Raw genomic sequence first — 20,299 nt, 5'->3', positions numbered from 1 at the left:
CCCTTAGATCTTGCAAGACTTATATTGAAGCATATTATAAGTCTTGCAAGATCTAAGGAAGCAAGGGGTATTTGAAACTGAAGCCTAGGGAGGTGTGGCCAAGACTTTTAGAATGGCAATATCCTCTCTTGGAAGGCAATAGAATGGTATGAGAAACTTTCATCTATTATCCCAAAAGGAGGAGTGGGCATACCTACTCTTCTATCCCTATCCAAGAAGACATGATTGAGATTATTAGAAAAAAAAACATGGGAGATATAATTTTCCAAAGATTCCTAACATTAGAGCAACCCATGTTGATATGACATACCTATTCTAACATGTTGACCTAATCCCCTCCATATATTTTGCAAGAGAGTTTGCCAATTTCCCAAACCCCTCCTTCATTCACTACCTATAACTACTTGTACCTTCTGGTCAAACTCCTCCAGGAATCAATAACCTCATATGAAGACAGATTATGCGTGCTCCTCTTTGACATCAATGTTGGAATTGACCGAGTGGCTATGGTTCATCTTCACCTCTGAGCTCTATCATTACCAATGTATTATATCAACTTGTTTCTAGAGGACATGGTGGCTAGTAAAATATATAAGTGGTTTATTAATTTTGGTGCTTAGTTAGTTATGTACTTTTTTAAAAAGGTTAATAAAAATAATTGGCACATTCATTGTATTTAGAGAAACCCCTTAAACCCTCTCCACATCACAAGTATGGATGCATCAAGGAAAATAGATTATAAGATTCCTTGGATAACCCATCACCCTAAGAAAAATGTCACACCATACTCTTTCACCAAGTGGGTCTTTAAGTGTGGGGTAAAATTCCTAGTTTATTTTGAGCTTGACCCATCTTCCAATTTCACACAACACATGCATATCACTACAATGCACATGTAGTAGACATCCCATTAGGGAGAGCACAATAATATGACAAGTATAGTAGAGATAAGAAGGACCCACTGACATCTATCACCCACAAGTAACCTACCCTCATCCATTAACAACCACCATCAATCTACTCTTTGATGCAACTAGTGCAATCCCAAACCATGTACTCATGTCTCTTCTTTACCAAGACCTCTCGATCCATGCACCTCTTACTAGCCACCGCTTAGTTGCCTCTAGATGTGTGCGATGGGACTAGCACTCAACTAGAAGAGGGGAAAATGTTAACACAATTGGCAAGAAAAAAGGAAGGGAAGAAGAAGACCTAAATGAAAAAAATTATAATTACAAGTGATGGGCTTGCTCCCATGCAAGTTATACTCATGATTAAAAGATGCCAGAATACAAGAATGTGCAACATTATTCATGAGTAACTAACCAAGTTCATATAAAAGAAATGATTGATCAGAAGGCCAATAAAGGTGTTGGATGCCCAAAGGGGATGGGGAAACCTTAACCCTTAAAAAATATGTACTTAAAGGATGAGTTTGAATAAAACAAGCTATTCATGTATGTGCAACCTTATTAGTGGTCATTGTGAGAAGGAGTGAGAGAGAGGGGGTGAGATTGAGAGTAAAAGAGGGAGAGTGTAAGGGTGAGGGACCAAGTGGAAGAGTGTAAGGGTGAGGGACCAAGTAGGAGAGTGTAAGGGTGAGGAACCAAGTAGTAAAGCCTCCTTCATTTTCTCTACTACTCTCTCATGCCTATGTCCATGCTCATTTCTTGCATGCAAAGGTTGTAGTAGAGGGTTCAAGAACAAAGGGAGTGTACTATGGATTATGGAGTTTACAATGTATATGCATGCTCACTACAAACGGATTGTAGCATTCCTATTGTGAAATAGGCTAGGTAAGAGATAGCCATTATGTTTCATGCTCAAAGCTCCTAGAACAATAGGAATGTACCTAATGTCCCATTTTTGAGCATGTGGTGCCCAATTGTAGTGAGCTTGGCTCTCGCAAAATAATACAACAATTAATATCATGTGTCCATCAAGTACCAAAAATAACATAAGTACCCAATAATATTACACTTCAACTTCAAAAATGATATCCTTCCAAAAATAATTCCAACACTTGCACTTTGATTCTCTTACACTTGTGCTTTGATAATAATACACTTACAATGATAATACACTTTAACTTCAAAACTGATATCCTTCCAAAAATAATTCCATCACTTATACTTTGATTCTCTTACAATTTTGCTTTGATTGTTTTTAACTTTCCTTGACTTTTTCCTTTGATTTTAGCCTTCCATTTTTACTATTAATATTATCCCCTTGTGAGAAGAGTGCTAGTTCCATGGTACTCACATCAAAGAAAAAAATGGAATGCAAGGAACAAACAATGAAGAAGTAGTCTCAATGGAGAGAAATGAGTGTTGTTGATAAGGACCCATGGATGATAAGGGTGATGTGCCTATTGATGAAGAATTGGGACGGAAGAAGATGATGCTCTTGCTAATACTAAAGATGATGTGCAAAAATGTATGGCTCAAGGATAGAAGGTGATAGCTACATGAAGGGTCACTAATGGCACTACTAAAGAAGGGGTCATGGAATGGTGAGAATGTAGATGCCATTGATGTTGATGAGTCTTCAAATGTGACAAGACAACTTGTGCTATCCCCAAAGGATATATCAAACTTACATGTGCAATTTGTGTGCATGCAAGTACAACTGGGAGATAGGTCAAATTCCACCAAGAAATCCTAAAGTATTATCCCATGCTTGAGGACCCAGTTGATGGAAAGTTATTGTACAGTATAAAAATCAAGGTGAGAAGCCATCCAAGCAAGCCTAGGATGTCCTACTTCCCATCATTTATCTATCAATCAGCAAAGTTTGCAGCAACATGGTTGGGCAAGAGTGCACCTATGATTTGATGGACGTGCTACATAGTATAGGAATCTTAAATAGGATTTCCTATTTTGAATGCAATGAGAATAATGTGAAATTTACACATATGGAGAGAGTTGAATCCTCAAAGAAACTATGAAAGAAGTAGATTTAGATTATTATAGATGTGTTTAAACTGATGAGAAGATCATTGATGACTTGAAAAGGGGATTACAAAGTGCTCAACACATTAGTGAGCATTTATAAATGAAACCAAAAGGTAAAGAGGATAAGCAATGGTGGTTAGAGCCTTGGTCCAAAGGTTTTTTTAACACTTATGCCTGTTCAAATTTTCAAGATTTTGATATAGATGAGAAATTTATAGTTCTTTCAAAATGATGGAGTGGATTTAGAAGAGGATGTATCCACAAGTGAGATAAGATACGTAGTAGATTCTTTGTTATGATTAAGAATATGAAGTAAAGCCAATAGTGGAGCTTGATAATAATAGTTTTCTTTCTAAGTCAACATTCGTATGTCAATTCAATGGTAATCCCACAAGGTGGCACCTATATGGAACATAAGAGTGGGTTTAGCCTTCTAGATAGGCCCTCAAGAGTAGAGGCTCAACTTGGATGGTATCAAAAATCAAAGGGAACACAGAGTTTTACATATGATATCACAAGCTTTGATATGATAGATATTGAGTGTCATTGCCTTTGTAAACCTCACATATGATTGTAACAATAACAAATATGAGCTTGATGAAAATCATTGGAAGATCTTCAATGAATTCATAAAGGACCATTGAGAATAGGTAAAATAACATTAATTTTTCTCTTTTCTATAGTATTTACTATATAAATTGAGTGAAGAAAGTCTTATAGAGTGATTTTTGGTATTTTCCTTGATGTTAATGTTTTATATTTTTATGTCTATGTTAGGAATACGACTAGTGGTGGGTTAGTGTGATGCATCTATGCATGTGGAAACTAATATGGACTCTAGCTTTGAAAATGTTGAGGTGCTGAGTAGAACATACTTATGGAGTGGAGAAAAAATTTGTATATTCACTTTTTTCATATAGCTATATCTACTTTGTGAAAGAATATGAAATAAGTTTTGTATAAATGCAAAAAATCAATAATCGTATTTTTTAATCGAATCATCATATGGATTTTACATATTCACATTTTTTGTATAGCTATATCTACTTTATAAAGGAGCACCAAATAAGATTTGTAGAAATACAAAAATCAATATAATCATATTTTTTATTGAATCATCACGTGGATTATTTTAGAACTTACTTATGGGAGATAGCAATACAACATGTTTTTCCTTTTAATGCACCTACCTCCTCGAATAAAAAATAAAGCTTATATTCATTGTATTCCTTGAACTACAAATTGAGTAGCACTTATCTCTTGTCATCTCTAGGATTGTGTGTGTGTGCGTGATATATATACTCAGTATATATACCTTTGTTATAGTTTGTAGGAATGGCGAAGAGGACATTTTGAGATGAACTAGATACAAAAGATATAATGATATACCCTGCTACCACCACAATAGGGAAACATCAACATCAATATTGCAATGTAAGAGAACCCAAAGATAGTAATATGATGGTCAAAATGTTTGTTTTTGTATATTTTTATTAAATACCTACAAGACTAACTCTAGGCTAACTAACCTTATGGTAATCATGCATTATAGCTTGCAAGCATTAGACAATGCTAGTAGCAAAGATACTAATGCGAATGCCCTTGTTAACTAGCTCTAGATTAAGAATCACATGCTCTAGCTATATACCTAATGTATCTATTTAGAAATTATTTTAAAATATTAATTTTACTGATAAAATTTAAAATTTTCCTTTGGATGTCATATATCACAATGATATTTTATAGTCACACTAGAACTACGAAGTGATTTTTATGAATATTTGAGAGTTGCTTTGTGATCAATTCTATATTGTAGTATCTTGTATCTATTACTCATCTATTACACAAGGATCCATTAAATTTTTTACTTAAAAAGAATAAATTCATAGTAAGGGATTTATAAATGTTTCTAAAATGTCACATAAGGGTCAAGAAAATTTCACAAAATAGGTTACATTGACATATATAAAGCATGCCTTCTTGAATGCATGTGATGCCTAAGATTTTTATACTCTCCCCGAGGGGTGGCCACGCCTATTTTCTTATTGCTAGACAAGAAGAGGGAGAGGATCCTCCCCTCTATGAGAAAATGGAAAGAGAAACTATCCATGCAACCATTAATCATCAAGAGGCTGAGCACGAGTTCACTATCCTACAAGTGCCAATAGAGTATCAAGGTAAACCTTTTGGAATCCTTATTGGTTGTGGTGATACTCACTCATTTATGCCTCCTAAGTGTATTAAGTAACTAAGGAAATCTTGTTGATCCTAGAAAGCATTTTCATCAAGGACTATGCCCTTATTGCTACTCTCTTAAATTGAACTTCTTAAAAAGCATACAAGGATAGTATGGATCCTATGGAGTATGAAAGCTTTCAAAAGATGAAGGAATGCCTCACTACCATCCCAATATTAAACCTTCCGAAATTCTCTCAAGAATTTGAATTTATCATTGCTGATGCTAGTATTATTGTAGTAGGATGTGTTCTTCTCTAAGGAGGTAGATCCATAGTATATTATTCTCAAAAGCTCAAACCTTATGAGAAGAATTATGCTATGAATGGTCTAGAACTCTTAGCAATCAATCATGCCCTTAGTTGTGGCACCATTATCAAAGATTCACCCTCACCATCGAATACAAAAGTTGAAAATAAATTTTCACCCAACCAAAACTTAATATCAGATAAAGAAAGTGGATTGAAGTCTTAGAAGATTTTGACTTTGAAATTTTGTATCGTCCTAGCAATGGAAATGTTGTAGATGATACTCTTAGTTGCAAGGCCTTCCTAAGTCTTCTAATTATGGAAGACCCTACAAGCTATGAAAGTATTACAAGCCTCACCTCAATGCCCAATAATCATATTCTAGAGGCAGTGTATTCAAGGTCCTAAAGATCCAAATTCTCTAGAAATAAAAAATATTACATCTTAGAAAGAAAAAACCCAAAGGAAAAATCCAAATTCAAGGATTACGTCCTATAAACTCGGATACTCTATTAACAACAGAGGCTCTATGTGCCAAAATTGGGAAGTTAAAAATAAAAATTTGTGGAAAGCTCATGACAACCCGGTAGCTAGACATCGAGGGTATGCCAAAATCCTAAATGCAATTAGAAGTAGCTACTACTAAGATAGAATGAAAGCACATGCCTTTAAAAATGTGATGCAACATTTAAGCTATCAAAGGATCAAGGCTGAGAATCAATCTTTCTACTAAACTACACCCTCTTGATATACCCTAGATGAAATGGAAATACATTAACATGGATTTTATACTTGGATGATTATATCCTAGCAATAGTGGATATGCTTATTAAAGCAGCTCATAGTATTCAAGTAAAGTCAACCCATAAATTATTTGACATTTTAAGAATCTTCATCAAAGATATATTCCATCTACATGGGCCCCTGAAAAGGATCATTTGTGATCATGACACTCTCTTTACCTCCAAGTTTTGGACTAGTATCTATTAAGCTATGGAAAGTGAGTTATGTTTCAACACAACATGCCATCGACAAAATGATTGAAAAATGAAAGACTAAATCAAGACTGGGAGGATATTTTGTTAGCCTATTCGAGAGCCAAAGAAGTGAATTGAATACAGGCCATTAGTTGAATATGTGTATAATGCTTCCTTCCAAATAAAGCATTGGATTGATCCCCTTCCAAGCATTTTATAATGCCATCAATTGAATTAAAATTTTGCATACAAAAAACTAATTTCAAAATCTATTTTATTATCTAAAAAACAATTCATACAATGTTATATTTTCTAGAATTATTTTTAATTTTTAATAAATTATTAAAAAGTTAATATATTTATAAATATTTTTTACTTTTTATGTAAATTTTTTCTAAAATTATCCTCCATAATATCACATACTTTTCATAAAATTTCAAAAAATATTTCAAATTTTTAAGTGATGTAAAATGATCTCATAACAAAAAGATATATACATGCATATATGTGTGTATGGGGGTGTTTAAAAAAAAAAGGAAAATAAAAAAGAAAAAAAAACAAAAAAAATGTTAATAACCTTAGGCTAAGGGAGAAGGGGGTAAAAAGGGGAGCCACTTGGAGAAGCCCCTTCCTGAGTGTATTCTACATTGCATCCCCTCCCCCCTTATAGGGGTTTTGTAGGTATACCATGGTGTTGCCTACTGAAACACCTATATTCTACACTGTGCCCCCCCACCCCCCCTCCTCTCCTTCCCCCTTATAGGGGCTTTATATGTATAGCATGGCATTGCCTATAGAAACACCATATAGGGGGTAGTAGTGCCTTTGAGCCCTACTTGTTTTCCACTCCATGTGTGATTCCCTATACCCAATGGTGAACCCTTATATGTGCAACATTACGAGGGTGTAGTCCTAGGATATGCCCATGCTATATTGTTTCTTTGATTGAATAGAACAAGAGTATACCTTACTCTCACATATCGTGTTACCTTTCTGTGTCGTGGTGAGTGATTGAGTGTAGGTGTAACAGTTGGTATCAAAGCAACTCTTGCTCAGAGTTGAGGAGTGCTCACAAAAGCAGGAGAGAAGATCCAATGCCCCTAATTTATGTTATGATGACCCACATCATGACGTCCTACATCGCAATAGCCGACATCACGTCAACCTTCGTCATGACACTATAGCACAACGTCCCATGGTGCAATGACCGTGGCATGAGTTAATATATGAAGACATGACACTGCTTCCCTACGGCACACCTACAACCCAAAGGAAAAACTTGGCTTCCTTGTGGCAACAACCCCAAAGTTGAGGTACTGCTCCCCTATGGCACAACACATAGAGCTAAGGTGCGGCTTCCCACAACAACATGGAGAACAGTGGAGAGAATGTGCCCATCCCACTTGTGGTGGTGGAAGAGAGAAAGAAGAGACAAGGATATGAATGGAAAGAATCTCAAGAAGAGAAAGTAGCAGGTTAGAGAGGTAGTTAGAGGGCATGTTAGGATTATTAGATTCAATTTGGAAAAGTATGCAGATGAAGGGAGAAGAGAAGGAAAGGAAAATAAAATTTGAAGAAGAGCAAAGGTAGAGGGAGTGGATAAGAAAATAACAAGAGGAGGAGAGATGCAAACTACAAGAGGAGATAGATAGATTGGTGGATAGGCTAGGACAAGAAGAAAGACAAGAGACAAGGAACCAATGAAGGAGAGGAGAGTGAGAAGTTCAAGAGATGAGTAAAATATTTAAGATGCCCCAACCCACCAAGTACAAGGGAGAAAGAATTGGGCTTATTTTGGAGAAGTATATGGCAAAGGTAGATAGGTATTTAAAGTATACTAGGATCATTGAAGAGAGGAAGGGAGAAGTGGTAGCCATCTATTTGGAAGAAGACATAGGTAGTTAGTACCTATTGGAGTAAGAGCAAGGCCGTACCATCTTCTCATGGGAAGAACTATATAGGAGGAGCTTAAGGATTACTTCATCCCAAAGATGGAAAATTTCAAAGTAAGGGATAAGTGGAGAAACGTCAAGTAAGCACAAGGAAAGATGAGGGAATATGTTACCAAATATAGGTAATTGATGCTGCAACTCCCAAACACATACATAGACACAAATTTGCATGGACTCTTGTTTGTCATGCAGGAGTAGGCTAGAAGAGATGTAGAGAGTGATGTCACTCAAAAGAAGCATAAAAACAAGGCACAAAAGAATCCAAGCATGCATCATATTTTTATTTTTTGTCAAGAGAATAATACTACATTGTTACAAAATCACTAAAATACACACTTACATGAGGGGGGCACATCCACATCCACATCCACATCCACATCCATAATAAATAAATGATATACACAAAAGTGTTACATGCATGCATTTGTAAAGGGTAGGAATACTCAAAATTAAAGGCTAAAGGCCTTATAATATCAAATGTATCAAAGTTTCAAAGAAATAATAAAAACACGAAGCGGTGTGCTTTTTGGGGAAGAGGTGGGGTGGAGTGCACGAGTGGTTATGTGCCTCTTTCCCTTCCCTCTCTTTCCAATCGCATATTCTCTTTTTGGTGGTGCAAAAAGTTGTTCTCTCTCCTCTCTCCTTTGTCTTTTGTGCAGAAATTCCTCTTTTCCCTTTTGTTCTTGCATAATGGTTGAAGCTATGATGAAGATGATGAAGATAACGAATTTGTTCATTATTAAGTGGAAGATTTATGGTTCTTTTCAGTTTTTGAGATTAATGGCAGAGCCATACACATAGATTTTGTGTGCTTTGTCCCTGGTTTTGTGGCTGGTTATGTTCATGGGAGGGTTGCTCTCATTTTGGTGCGCAGCGGGGAACAAGCTGATCACAACAACTTCAATTGCAAAGAGATTCTATGATCTTCTATGCTACGAACCCTCAAAGAAGATATCCTTCATAATCTCGCCTCCATCAATAATGGAGTCCCTTTCACATCCCCTATTTGCATGTCCCTCAATAAAGGATAGTAGCACGATGCGATATGCAAGAATGCAATGTTTCTCTACAGATTTCCATAGCCACAATTAAATAGTTATCTTATGCTGTGAACCTATCCACAAAAATTTGCGCCGTCTCTAAGAACATGATTTTCATTTCATGGTCCCTTGCAATGAAAATCGTGCAAGGGGTTTCAGAGTAGGAAGATCAAAGGTATTCCTGAGATAAGGAAAAGGCTCGCCTTCTTGTCTGGGGAAATGCAAATTGGAATTGTGTTGCTTGGTCTTTCTCCTGCACCGAATCTTCTTCTTGTGTATATAGGCAACCAGCAAGAAGCTCCCGCACATAGTGATAATGCACCTCAATGTGCTTTGTTCTAGCATGATAGATTGGGTTATTTGCCAAGTGTACACTACTCATATTGTCACAATAAATGACAACTGGCCCATCTGTAGGCTGATGCATATCATAAAGTAGCTTATGCAACCAAGCTACCTCACATGCAGCCATTGTTGCACCCCTGTACTCAGCCTCTGTGCTCGATAAGGCAACTGTAGGCTGTTTCTTGCTGCTCCAAGTGACTACAGCACTCCCAAAAGAGAGCACATATCCACTGGTAGATCGTCTATCAGAAATACTACCAGCCCAATCAGCAATCAGTGTATCCATACAACTGTATCTGAACCCCAATCTCATAAAGTAGTCCATACTGCAATGTGGACTTCACATACCTGAGTATGCATCTAGCGGCATCCAAATGCAGTTTCCTTGGAGTCTGCATAAACTGACTTACCAATCCAACATCATAGCTCAAATCTGCCCTAGTAATAGTCATATAAATCAAACTTCCTACTATGCGTCTGTACATAGTAGGGTCTTCAAGAAGCTCACCTGCATCTGCACTCAGCTTCACATTCAGCTCCAAAGGAACTGAAATAGGCTTACAGCTTGTCATCCCATATTTGGATAGCATGTCCAATCCATACTGCCTCTGCAAGAGCCGTATCCCACTTGGTGATCTAATTACCTCAATGCCTAAGAAATAACGCAGCTCTCCCAAATCCTTCATCTCAAACTTCTGCTTCAATAGCATTTTCACATGAAGGATATCTTCATCATTGTCACCTGTCATAATCAAATCATCAACATAAATGACAAGTAGCATAATACCTTTCTCTGTTTTTCTCACATAAAGTGAGAAATCTACCTTGGAAATCTGAAAGCCAATAGTGACAAGATATTGTCCTATCTTGTCAGACCATGCTCTAGGTGCTTGCTTCAAGCCATACAAGGCTTTCTTCAACCTGCAAACAAACTCAGGATGAACAGCATGCACATAACTTGGTGGCTACTCCATATAGACCTCTTCTTGCAAATCACCATGCAAGAAGGCATTCTTTACATCCATCTGATGTAAAGACCATCCCTTTGATGCAGCCATAGCAATGACTGCTCTTACGGTTGCCATCCTTGCAACCGGACTGAATGTTTCTTCATAATCAATGCCATATGTTTGTGCACACCCCTTGACTACTAATCTTGCCTTGTATCTGTTCACAGAATCATCTGCATTGTGCTTCACCTTATAAACCCACTTACAACCAATTGCATTCTTATCTTTAGGCAAAGGTACCAATTCCCATGTAGCATTTGCTTCCAAGGCATCCATTTCTTCATCTATGGCTTTCTCCCATTTTTCTTTTCCCATGGCTTGCTCAAAAGAAGTGGGTTCTGGTTCCTGTATCACTTTGACCATATATGCATAGTAAATGGCTGTAAATCCATCATATTTTAGCCTATCCACAGGATACCTAGCTCTGGTAGACCTGCGCAAAGTAGGTTCACTCCCAGGTGCTCTCAAAACATCCCTGGTCTTCCTTACTCTAGGTGTAACAATAGAAGGAATACCCAACTCATCATCAATGCTCTGTTATGAGCCACTCGATTCACCATCCACATAAGAGTGACCTGCATTCACATCAAACATGGGCTGATCTACCTTCTCTTTTCCTTTCCATGATACCTACATACCACTATCTGTATTGCTTTAAGAAGATTCTCCTTATCTCAATCTGCCTATCCATGGTGAAGAATGTGAACCACTGCTAGAGGACGCTCCAGGTCCATTAATATCTTGTGACTGCTGTTGTGAATTCTGTGTAGCATTACCATTTTGTGCATCTACATTATCAATCACATTTGCTAGTTTATTCCAGCTACTCATCTCATAAAAAACAACATCTCTGCTCACTGTAAACTTAGGAGTAGAAGGGTTATAGCATCTATACCCTTTTTGCTGCAGAGAGTAACCAATAAAGATGCACTTCTCAGCTTTTGGATCCAACTTGGATCTCAACTCATCTGGCACATGAACATAGGCAATGCAACCAAAAATTTTAAAATGAGAAATATCTGGTTTCCTACCAGTATACCTCTCCTCTGGAGTCATGCCATGTATTGCTGCAGTGGGAGTCCTGTTCACTATGTAGACAGTTGTAGCAACTGCCTCAGCCCAGTAAAAATCTGACAGGTCTTTTTCATTGAGCATGGCACGAGATACCTCTCCAATATGCATGTTTTTTCTTTCTGCAATTCCATTTTGCTGTGGGGTATGACTACATGAATATTGCTGCTTTATGTCATGCTCCTGCAAGAACCTTGCAAACTCATTTGAGAGGTACTCTCCCCCTCCATCTGACCTTAGGCATTTTATTTGCAGGCCTATTTCTTTTTCAACCATAGCTTTAAGAGTTTTGAAATGCCCAAAAACTTCACTTTTCTTTTTCATAAAATACACCCAAACTTTTCTGCTATAGTCATCAATAAAAGTGACAAAATAATGACAGCCTCCAAGAGATGCAGCTTTAGTAGTCCACACATCAGAGTGGATTAATTCCAATGGCTTCTTACTCTCTTAAATATGTCCAGGAAATGGTTTCCTTGCCTGTTTTCCAAATTGACAGGCTTCACATACCTTATGCATTTCTGCAACCTTGAATTTAGGCAATCCTGCAACAATATTTTGGCCTTGCATTGATTTAAGTCGATGTACAATAACATGACCAATGCGTTTATGCCAGATATCAATATCTGCAACTACACTAGTCCCATGTGCAAACATTGCTGCACTCAATTCAGGCATGTCTGCATCCAACATAAACATTATGCCCTTCTTATTTCCTTTTGCTATCAAGCGACCTTTATTTTTCATATCCTCAACAAAGCATCCATGAGAATTAAATCTAACCCGCAAGCCCTGCTCAACCATTTGACCAACAGAAACTAGGTTCTTGGTGATATTCGGGACATGAAATACATCCGACAGGTATTTCTTTTTCCCATCCTGCATAGACAAAGGAATTTTTCCAATCTGCAGAATAGGATGTGCAGTATCATCACCAGTCTCCACAAATCCTGGTTTTTCCATTTTCCTTGCATCATGCATCCATTCTGCATGACCTGTCATGTGGTTTGATGCACCTGAGTCAACATACCACACATCGTTGCTTTCTTCTGCACTTTTCACAGAATTGTTCATATGCTGCACCATAAACAAATGCTCATTTCTGTCATCACCCTATCTACTAGAAGATGCATAATTTCCTTGTTGCAATTTTCCATTCATGATGTCATTCTGCTTTTTATAGCAGTCTTTAGCCATATGAACCATTTTACCATAGTAGTAGCATTCAACATTGTTGTTTGCATTTTGGCCTCTTTGCCATCCACCACGACCTCTTTGGCTCCCCCTGCCTCTAGAGTTACCACGTCCTCCTCCATAGGACTGGTTTTCTTGAGTTTGCTACATATTCTGATTTCTACCATGGCCTCCAGATCGGCCTTCTCTACCTCTGCCTCTACCTCTTCCAGCATTTGAGCAGAAGACAACTTCTTTTGAAGTTCCTCCTGAAGAAGATGCACCACCATTTCTCTGCTCCTCAGAAATTAGAAGAGCAATCAACTCCTCAAAATCAGGAAATCTTTCACGGACGGAAATGGATGTTCGGAACTGTGCATAATCCTTTCCTACACCATTCAAGGTCACAGAAACTAAATCATCATCTTCCACTGGTGACCCAATGGAAGCAAGTGCATCTGCAATCTTCTTCACCTTCATGTGGTAGTCATTGATGCTCATACTTTCTCTTTGCATATTGTGCAACTCTTGCTTGAGCTGCATTTTCCTGGCTTGCGTATTTGTGCTATACATTTTTGACAAAGTATCCCATGCCTCCTTTGGCGTACTTGCATCTTGAATATGCACGATCATAGAGTCTGAAATACTGATAGACAGCCAGTACATAACTTTCCTAGCTCTCTCATGCCATGCTTTAAATGCCTGCATTTGCTGTTGATTGGGAACATCAGGAAGAATTGGTTCTTTTTCATTTCCTGCAACAAATTCCCAATATCCTTTTCCCATAAGGAAATTTGTCATTCTGAACTTCCATGCTTGAAAGTTATTTTTGTCAAGCTTTTCAGTGACAATCTGTGAAAGAGAATCAGACGCCATTACAGAACACTGCAAAAAATTCTGTCACTGCAAAGAACACAGCTTCAGCCTCACAAGGGCAAATCTGCAAAACTGAAGAAAGTGGTATTTGACCACACTGTCACTTCCTAGTGACGATTTTGCATCAACATGCAACAAGGATGATTCTGTAACTCCCAATGTCTCTGCCACAGGCATACGATGCAATTTCTACAGTAACTTTTCACCGACCTGTAGAACAGTGGTCGCACAGCATAAAATGGGGCCTTTTCTTGAGTGCGTGCAGAAAACTTCGGCCTCCAAAACAGGTCCCGAAATGGCCTCAAATAAAAAAAACAGAGCAACCAAGGGCTAAAGCCCTATCTCGCAGCATATACTGCCCTCTTGCTACACTGCAAAGGGCATCTCAATCTGAGACAATGCACTCTTGTACTTTCCGGCTGTGCTACCTGCAGAGACTTGCTTCCAAAACAGAAAAATGAAAGCAACATTGGTCCTCTTACCAGAACACCACAAACTTGGTTTGCTTTCTTGAGCTCCTTACCATGAACAAGGCTCTGATACCATGTCAAGATTGTGGGAGAGAAGGAAGGAGTCTCACTTGTAGCTTTCTTGCTTGCACAATGGGGGAATACAAACACACGTGGAGGCTGAAAATAGTTTTCCTCTTCTTAGTTGTGTAAGCCAAAAAGAACTCAAGTACACAGAAATAGAAGAACCCTATATATGGGTCTCAAACCAAACTCAACTAACTAAGGTGGCATACTAACTGAGCCACGAACTAAAGTAGATAAGGATAACTGTCATCTAGCTATTATTCATGGGCGGTGTACCAACCGCATCTGCAAAACTGACAAGTTGGTGACATAAATGCACAACGGTCACCCTGGCATATCACGAGTGGAGCTCGATATCTCAACATGGTGATGTTAGGCTGCAGTTTCCTTCTGACATTATTTTTTTTATGTAGGATGTACATCATGTACCTGCTTTGACATGCAGTCTCCTGTCAGTTGGACAGCTTGATGATGCAGGTATCATGTATCTTTTGGAGACTCTACATGGAAGATCACTCGTGGCAGACTTGTGATCGGGAGAGAGATGCCAAGGCTGGCAGCCTCTATCCCTTGATTGTATCCGCTTCCTCCCTTGATCATGTTTTATCTGTGGGTTCTATCCCACATGTATCTCTTTGGAATGCCTATTTAGGCCATATGTCTTTGAAGGGAATGAAAATGCTTTCTGGTTTTGCAGTACTTACGGCCCCTTGATTATGCATGTTTTGATTCATGTGAGCATTGTCTTTATGGCAGGCAGACTAGGTCTATGCATAAGAAGTCTGGTAGGCCACGCATGAGTGATCCCTTGGCATTGGTACATTTAGATGTCTATGTGCCCATGCCTTGTCAATCTATGGGTAGTGCAAAGTATTTTGTTACGCTCATAGATGATTTTTCACGGAAAGTTTGGGCTTATCCCATTAAGCTGAAATCCGATGTCTTGGTTGAGTTTCAGAGATGGCTTACATTAGTTGAGAGCCAGTCTGGGTATAGGCTCAAATGCCTAAGGACAGATAATGGGGGTGAGTATGTCTCACGTGCTTTTGAGCAGTCCCCCAGAATGGTTTGGCTAAGCGGATGAATAGAACCATCTATGAGCGTGTACGTAGTATGCTTAGCCATGCAGGCCTACCATAGAGCTTTTGGGCTAAGGAAATTAGTGCAGCTGTGCATATCATAAATAGATCACTTTCTAGTGGTTTGGATTTCTAGGTTGCATAGGAGGTATGGAGTGGAAAACCTCCCTCTTATGCGCATCTCCATGTCTTTGGATGTGAGGCATTTTGCCATGTGCCTAGGGACAAGAGAAGTAAGTTGGATCCTAAGAGTGTCAAATGCATTTTCCTTGGTTATGGGGGTGCGGGCGAGATGGGTTACCGTCTCTGGGATCCGCAGGTGCGGAAAGTCATCCACATCATGATGTAGTCTTCCATGAAGACAAGATGCATAGGCATCCTAAGAGAGTTGTTGAGATCCGCAAGGTCATATTTCAGGAGGAGCCGAGACCTCCCGCAGCACAGCCACTTGGACAGCCTATAGCTGCAGCAGATGCTCATGGTCAGGGTGTTGGACAGGTAGCTAGGCAGGCAACAGAGCCTGCTGTGAGACTTTCACCTATGATGAGGCTATGCACAGGGGTGACAATCGCTCCTAGGAGAGGGCTATGCAGTCTGAGATAGACTCCTTGCATAAGAATGAGACTTGGGATTTGGTTTCCTTGCCTGAGGGCAAGAAGGCTTTGCCATGCAAGTGGGTGTACAAGTTTAAAAGTACCCCTGGATACCCCAAGCTGGCATACAAGGCTAGATTGGTAGCAAAGGGTTTTAAGCAGAAGCATGGTTTGGACTTTGATGAGGTCTTTTCTCCTATGGTTAAGATGATCATCCTGTGCTTAGTCTTGGCTTTGGTTGCTCAGCTTGACTTGGATTTATACCAGATGGATGTCAAGACGGATTTCTTACATGGGGACTTGCATGATGAGATCTATATGGAGCAACCTAAGGGCTTTGCAGAACCTGGCAGGGAGCACCTAGTGTGCAAATTGAAGAAAAGTCTTTATGGCTTTAAGTAGGCACCTAGGGAGTGGTATCATAAGTTTGATGCCTTTATGCAGTCATAAGGCTACAGCAAGAGTGCTATGGATCCGTGTCTTTACACGAAGAAAGCCCGTGATGGTTCTTTATTGATTTTGGTACTCTATGTGGATGATATGCTGATAGGCAGGGAAAGATCATGATGAGCTAGATGCTCTTAAGGCTCAGCTCAAGAAGAGCTTTGAGATGAAAGATCTGGGATAGGCCTCTCACATACTTGGTATATGCATTAGACACGACAGGCATTAGGGACTCCTCTACTTGTCACAGAGGGAGTACATACATAAAGTCCTTGAGCTCTTCCGCATGCAGGACGTAAAGCCTATTGGCTGTGCATTGCCTTCTTATGTGAAGGTATCACAGGTTGATTGTCCGTACACAAATGAGCAGAGGACCGAGATGGCCTATTGGCTGTCCATTGCCTTCTTATGTGAAGGTATCACAGGTTGATTTTCCGTACACAAATGAGCAGAGGACCGAGATGGCCAAGATTCCCTATGCATCCGCAATGGGCAGTCTTATGTATGCCATGATAGCCACTCGTCTAGATATTGCATTTGCAGTTGGTGTTGTGGCAAGCTATATGGCTACACTTGGCAAGAAGCATTGGGATGTGGTGAAGGGTATCATGAGGTACCTGAAGGGCACTGCAGATATGTGCATATGCTATGATAGGCAGGATACAGGAGTCATGGGGTACACTGACTCTATTATGCAGGACATGCAGATAGTAGGAAGTCCACTTCTGGCTATGTATTCACCTATGCTGGAGGTGATGTTTCTTGGATGTCCAGGGTGCAGAAATGCACGGCTCTTTCTACTATAGAGGCTGAGTATGTTGTAGCCACTGAGGCTTGCAAGGAGGCCATTTGGTTGGGTCATTTGGTTGTTGACCTTGGTATTGATGCTATCCCTACACTGCATTCGGATTCTATGAGTGTTATTCAGTTAGCCAAGAATCCGGTCTTCCATGCGAAGACGAAACACATTGAGGTGAGGTATAACTTCATACGTGGGGTCGTTGAGGACAAGTCTATTGATCTTGTCAAGATCTCAACTGATCAGAATCTTGCAGATCTGCTCATGAAAAGCCTCTATAGAGTGCTTTGCCTTCCTTAGTAAGGTTGATGGGTGTGGGATGAGATGACGTCTTTCCTCATCCTATTGTATATGTGTACATGTTGTATTGTCTTTTTCTTTTTCTTTTCACTCTTCACTAGGGCAGATTCACCTTTAAGTGGGAGGTTTTTGGAGGAAAAGGCGCCTCCACCTAGCCGCCCGTGTATTACTACACTAACAGTCACCACCACTGCACACTGCAAGTGGTGGGCGCCCGTCATCATCACTTTATTCTTTTTTCTTTTAATGACAGTTTGAATAAAGGAAGGCCTGGTCACACATTGTGACTATTGGAGTTCCCATTTCTTGTCTCTCTCTTTCTTGATCTTGGTCTCCCGCCATAGCTCTCAAGTGCAAGCTTCCATCCTTCTCACCTTTCATGTGAATGCTTCAGTTGATGTGTAGAGCAGGCAGTGGTGGGGTTGGGAAGCACTCACGACGATAGCGTGTATTCAAATTATTATCATTTTTTATGGGCGCGCATCTTAGGCATGGTGCCAATATTTATTTTGATGCGCTTATTTACTGAAGCGCTTGACATTTATTTATTATTTTTGTATGCACATTGGCGCACGATTTAAATATTTGTATTGGACATTGTATTTGGGTACCGCCCGACTCCTTGGGCGCCCAATAGCTTTAATTCTTTAGTGGGACAAAAGCAAATACAAAAGCTAAAGCGTGCTAATTGTAAATTGGATTATTTTTTGAGCTTGGAGATGAATAATATATCAAATACATGCTTTGTGGAGTGCTCATAGAAGGCATGGGGGGAGATTGTACCCAATTAGTCTCTTGCTTCATGTCGTGTAAGCTTTCTCTCTTGTTTTTTGTGCAAAAGTAGAGTTGTTTTGTTCTTGGGGACCTTTCGACGCTCACTAACGAGCATATAGCATCCGATCTGTGCACCAATTTCCATGTCAAATTTTGTCAAGAAATATATTTATTTGGCTTCTTTGGCAGACAACTTGGGCTGGGACTAGAACTATTTGAGAGAGGTGTTGTCCATGAAGATAACTATGTATTTGCCTTTACGTAGTGCTTTCACTTTTAAAGGCAATGGATTACTCCTAGCATTTCCTTCACATGGGTACTCCACCTAGTTTCTATGTTTGTGGAATTCTTAGATTCATAGGCTATAATGTGACCATCTTGCATCAACGCTCTTGAGATGCCATAATTGGATGCATTTGTTGATATTTTGAAGGGTTTAGTGAAGACTGGCACTTTAAGTACGGGAGTATTGCTCATATACTCCTTCATCACATCAAAGGCTACTTGTTGATCACTCCCCCATGTGAAATTTTCTTCTCCTTTGGTTAATTGAGATAGGGGGAGTGAACATACTCTAAACCTTTATAAACCTATGATAGAATACAGTGAATCCAATAAATTGTCTAACTTCTAGGAATGTTTTAAGGATTTCTCACTTCTTCATTGCTTCAAATTTTTTGAGGTCTACCTTGATTTCTTCATATCCTATGATGAGCGCTTGGAATCCTAGTTTTTTCATTGTAAACTCACATTTCATAGGCATTACATATAGTTTTTGTTGCCTCTGCTTCTTGAATACTAGCCTTAAATTTTGTTGTGCTCCTCTAAAGTTCTTCCATAGACTAACATATCATCTATGTATATAATGATAAACACATCTATCTATGGCTTCAATACTCTATCCATTAATCCCCAAAATTTTTCTAGTTCATTACAAACTCCAAATCCTAGGGCTAGCTAATCAAGGCTTCCATATCTAGTACAAAAAGCTAGTTTTTGGGATATCTTATTGAACTATACTGATTTGATGGTATTCTAACCTAAGATCTATGTAGCTAAAGTACTTTCCTCCATGGAGTCTATCCAACAAGTCCTCGACTAAGGACATTAAGTTGTTTTTTGAATGGTGCTCTTGTTAAGTGCCCTATAATCTATGCACAATCTAAATCCACCATACTTCTTCTTGACAAACAACACTGGGGCTCCAAATGGAGACTTTATTTCCAAATAAAGCCTTGCTTTTCCAATTCATATAGTTTCTTCTTCAATTCCATTAGTTCAATATGATTCATTTGGCATGGGATCTTGGTGTAATATTTCTGTTCAAAAATATTGTTGAACTTGACTCCTCGCACGCCGCGTAAAACATGTGCAAGATTATCTCCCACATCGAAATTATCGGTAGGCTAATCCATACCCCGCACGTGCAAAAATGAGGCCTCTACATTGTGAAATTGAGGCTGGGGTTGAAGACCGTAGAAACCCGTGGGAGAACACCCTTTTTGAAGGGGCAATTGGGATAATCATGAAATTTAAGTCAATTTTTTTTATTATTATCCCTTCCCCCAGCCGATACATGGCTGGAGGAGAGGGAGTGTGGGGAGGAATGAGCTAGGTAGAGTGGTGTGGGTTGCATGAGGGGGGGAGCCATGCATAATCCACGTGGTGGAGCTTTCCTTTTCCCCCCCCAAGGCTATAAAAACACCCCTTAGTGGGGGATATGAAGGAAAGGATCAGACGAACGGCTCCCACCCTGTGGACAAACCGTGGAGAAGATCAAATGAAGGGAGAGAGGAGGCTGCTTGTTGGAGAAACGAAGAGAGGACATCGCTGCTTCCGTGTGGCCTGGAAAAATGCTGTTGTCGTTAGAGCGCCGCCAAACCTGCCGCCAAG

At 39.3% G+C, this 20,299-nt stretch overlaps 1 pseudogene; it reads right to left on the bottom strand.

The window, feature by feature from the left end:
* The window catches only part of LOC148026065 (protein neprosin-like), a 48,202-nt pseudogene that overhangs the window by 26,980 nt on the left and 923 nt on the right, over positions 1–20,299 (bottom strand).

Source organism: Lygodium microphyllum, chromosome 14, assembly GCF_053477565.2.
Source record: "Lygodium microphyllum isolate KBCC chromosome 14, Lygodium_microphyllum_v1.1.10, whole genome shotgun sequence".
NCBI classification, from domain to species: Eukaryota; Viridiplantae; Streptophyta; class Polypodiopsida; order Schizaeales; family Lygodiaceae; genus Lygodium; species Lygodium microphyllum.
The sequence above is the reverse complement of the archived record's forward strand: the minus strand, read 5'-3'. Positions and strand labels throughout refer to the sequence as shown.